Raw genomic sequence first — 4801 nt, forward strand, 5'->3', positions numbered from 1 at the left:
ATGTATTTCACACACACCTCATTGGCTAGGTTAGCAAGCTAGCTAACTAGCCACATTTAGCACAAGCTCACGACTAAACTGACCTGGCAATCCTACTATCATGGACACTTGTCTCCAGGCAGCATTGTTTGTGTTTATGTCCCTGTAGCTGTCAGCAGTTGTTTCAAAAAGACACGGTTTTGAGGAAACTGAGAAAATGATTCTCTCCTTCATGTGTCCAAACGCATGCGACCACCTGCAAAAGGTACCTGCATCAGTATAGTTGCCTAGCTGTGTAAAAGGTACCTGCATCAGTATAGTTGACTAGCTGTGTAAAAGGTACCTGCATCAGTATAGTTGCCTAGCTGTGTAAAAGGTACCTGCATCAGTATAGTTGCCTAGCTGTGTAAAAGGTACCTGCATCAGTATAGTTGCCTAGCTGTGTAAAAGGTACCTGCATCAGTATAGTTGCCTAGCTGTGTAAAAGGTACCTGCATCAGTATAGTTGCCTAGCTGTGTAAAAGGTACCTGCATCAGTATAGTTGCCTAGCTGTGTAAAAGGTACCTGCATCAGTATAGTTGCCTAGCTGTGTAAAAGGTACCTGCATCAGTATAGTTGCCTAGCTGTGTAAAAGGTACCTGCATCAGTATAGTTGCCTAGCTGTGTAAAAGGTACCTGCATCAGTATAGTTGCCTAGCTGTGTAAAAGGGACCTGCATCAGTATAGTTGCCTAGCTGTGTAAAAGGTACCTGCATCAGTATAGTTGCCTAGCTGTGTAAAAGGTACCTGCATCAGTATAGTTGCCTAGCTGTGTAAAAGGTACCTGCATCAGTATAGTTGCCTAGCTGTGTAAAATGTTATGCAGCTGTGATGCAGTCGGTGTGTTCTAAGCGTTAGGAAGTAGTTTGGGTCTGTATAAATACAGATAAACCTAGGGTATGGCTAAATGGGATGTGTAGAAATACAGATAAACCTAGGGTATGGCTAAATGGGGTGTGTAGAAATACAGATAAACCTAGGGTATGGCTAAATGGGGTGTGTAGAAATACAGATAAACCTAGGGTATGGCTAAATGGGATGTGTAGAAATACAGATAAACCTAGGGTATGGCTAAATGGGATGTGTAGAATCCCTCCACCAGTTGAAGCTAATTTACTATAAACTCGAAAGTAGTATTTGGAGAACAGCAAAAACTAACAGAAATGTCCCCAGACATTAATTATTTAACTGTACTAGAATGCTTAAAAGGTCGCAAAATGTTTTATATCGGTTATCGGTATGGTTTCTTTTTGGCAAGGAAAATATTGGATATCGGTATCGGCCAAAAATGTACTATCGGTGCTTCCCTAATAATAAGGTTGTAACAAGATGGAAAATCGTTGTGGAAATCTGTTGCAGCTCAAATCGACTACAACATCCACAATGCAATGCTCTCTGTGTGGGCGGGCTGGCTGGCTGACTAAATGTATCTACACACAATAATACCAAAGACAATATCAGCATGTGAAGTAGCTAACTAGCTGTTAAATCACCTAAACAAACTGCACTATCAATTTAGGAGTCTCCAATCTCACCATGTTCAACCTGCAGATCGATGTGTCTCCCAGAGTGGAGTTTAAATCACAACGGCAGATATACTTTTGAGGAGATGGGAAACGTTGATGATGCTACGTCATTGGCCCACGCAGTGCATTCTGGGCGACTCTGGGACAGGGATCGCTCTCCTTCACGGAGTGAATGGAGTCTACTGGGCACTAGCTCAAAAAACCAACATTAACATGAATTTAGTCAACAAGAAGTACAACATTACTAATCTTACCGAGATGTGAGATAATGAACTTGCTGTCTGTAGTATCGTATAGCTTTGGAATCGTGACAGAACGGACTTTTGATGAAAACAGGCAGTTTCTCGACATAAAGTACACTGACTTTGAGAAGGGACGTGGTGATTGGTTTAGCAACCGCGTGACGCAGCATGACAACGTGAACGTGATTGGTCAACAGTCTGCTGGGTGGGGTGTTATACACGCAGATCTTTAGAAATTGTAGGATCAATTGTAAAGTGTCACTCATGAAAAACGTTTTTGATCCCCTGCTATAATGTATATGAAGTCACCCTTGTGGAGCGGTTCCTATAGTGGACTATAACAGTGTCATTGTCTCATGTTCTTCCCACCTACAGTGCCTTGCGAAAGTATTCGGCCCCCTTGAACTTTGCGACCTTTTGCCACATTTCAGGCTTCAAACATAAAGATATAAAACTGTATTTTTTTGTGAAGAATCAACAACAAGTGGGACACAATCATGAAGTGGAACGACATTTATTGGATATTTCAAACTTTTTTAACAAATCAAAAACTGAAAAATTGGGCGTGCAAAATTATTCAGCCCCCTTAAGTTAATACTTTGTAGCACCACCTTTTTCTGCGATTACAGCTGTAAGTCGCTTGGGGTATGTCTCTATCAGTTTTGCACATCGAGAGACTGACATTTTTTCACATTCCTCCTTGCAAAACAGCTCGAGCTCAGTGAGGTTGGATGGAGAGCATTTGTGAACAGCAGTTTTCAGTTCTTTCCACAGATTCTCGATTGGATTCAGGTCTGGACTTTGACTTGGCCATTCTAACACCTGGATATGTTTATTTTTGAACCATTCCATTGTAGATTTTGCTTTATGTTTTGGATCATTGTCTTGTTGGAAGACAAATCTCCGTCCCAGTCTCAGGTCTTTTGCAGACTCCATCAGGTTTTCTTCCAGAATGGTCCTGTATTTGGCTCCATCCATCTTCCCATCAATTTTAACCATCTTCCCTGTCCCTGCTGAAGAAAAGCAGGCCCAAACCATGATGCTGCCACCACCATGTTTGACAGTGGGGATGGTGTGGTCAGGGTGATGAGCTGTGTTGCTTTTACGCCAAACATAACGTTTTGCATTGTTGCCAAAAAAGTTACATTTTGGTTTCATCTGACCAGAGCACCTTCTTCCACATGTTTGGTGTGTCTCCCAGGTGGCTTGTGGCAAACTTTAAACGACACTTTTTATGGATATCTTTAAGAAATGGCTTTCTTCTTGCCACTCTTCCATAAAGGCCAGATTTGTGCAATATACGACTGATTGTTGTCCTATGGACAGAGTCTCCCACCTCAGCTGCAGATCTCTGCAGTTCATCCAGAGTGATCATGGGCCTCTTGGCTGCATCTCTGATCAGTCTTCTCCTTGTATGAGCTGAAAGTTTAGAGGGACGGCCAGGTCTTGGTAGATTTGCAGTGGTCTGATACTCCTTCCATTTCAATATTATCGCTTGCACAGTGCTCCTTGGGATGTTTAAAGCTTGGGAAATATTTTTGTATCCAAATCCGGCTTTAAACTTCTTCACAACAGTATCTCGGACCTGCCTGGTGTGTTCCTTGTTCTTCATGATGCTCTCAGCACTTTTAACGGACCTCTGAGACTATCACAGTGCAGGTGCATTTATACGGAGACTTGATTACACACAGGTGGATTGTATTTATCATCATTAGTCATTTAGGTCAACATTGGATCATTCAGAGATCCTCACTGAACTTCTGGAGAGAGTTTGCTGCACTGAAAGTAAAGGGGCTGAATAATTTTGCACGCCCAATTTTTCAGTTTTTTATTTGTTAAAAAGGTTTGATATATCCAATAAATGTCGTTCCACTTCATGATTGTGTCCCACTTGTTGTTGATTCTTCACAAAAAAATACAGTTTTATATCTTTATGTTTGAAGCCTGAAATGTGGCAAAAGGTTGCAAAGTTCAAGGGGGCCGAATACTTTCGCAAGGTACTGTACATTGTTGCTCTGCATTCAGAGATGTTCCTAATGATGTCTGCACCCAGATCATGTTGTATTTGCCTGTCTGCATTATTCTCCAGGGAAAGGAAACATTCTGTGAACACTGAAGCATTGCATCAACAAGGTGGCTCTGATAATATTGAAACATTGTATAAATGAACGAGGCGGCTCGGAGAAACTGAAACATTTAGTATCAACAAGACAACTCTGATAATAATCACATTGCAACATAGTAGTCAACACGGAGGCAGCACGGGCCAGCTGGTCTGTCTGATATTATTGTGTTGAATACGCAGCATCTGGGTGCTCATTACATACTAAAAACAGCCCTACATCCACACTATAGATAAATAACTTAGCAATATTTAATGACATTATGCCAACAATATTGATCTGTTCATCTTTTAATTCAGGAAGATGGACAAGCAACACTGATGGAGTGAGAGGTGGAAATGCATTATACCAGAGGTAGGTAGACTACAGGTAGGGATTAGGATGCAGGCAGAGCAACACTGATGGAGTGAGAGGTGGAAATGCATTATACCAGAGGTAGGTAGACTACAGGTAGGGATTAGGATGCAGGCAGAGCAACACTGATGGAGTGAGAGGTGGAAATGCATTATACCAGAGGTAGGTAGACTACAGGTAGGGATTAGGATGCAGGCCCATAGAAATAATGTTATTTTGGGCTCCCTACAGAAGGGTTTATCAAACCGCTGATAGAGTACTGGACTGCTAGGGGGGAAATGGTTTTCCAAAGAGTAAAAGATTCAATTTAAATGTTTGAATTCTTGTATTTTTTGGGGGTCACTGCAGCACCCTCATCACGCCTACTTCCCTTGGCCTGGCCTGTCCCCTCCTCTCTCTCTCCACTACTCTCTCCTCTGTCCCCTCCCCTCCTCTCTCTCTCCACTACTCTCTCCTCTGCCCTCCCCTCCTCTCTCTCTCCACTACTCTCTCCTATGTCCCCTCCCCTCCTCTCTCTCCACTACTCTCTCCTATGTC

Source organism: Oncorhynchus kisutch, unplaced genomic scaffold, assembly GCF_002021735.2.
Source record: "Oncorhynchus kisutch isolate 150728-3 unplaced genomic scaffold, Okis_V2 scaffold2045, whole genome shotgun sequence".
NCBI classification, from domain to species: Eukaryota; Metazoa; Chordata; class Actinopteri; order Salmoniformes; family Salmonidae; genus Oncorhynchus; species Oncorhynchus kisutch.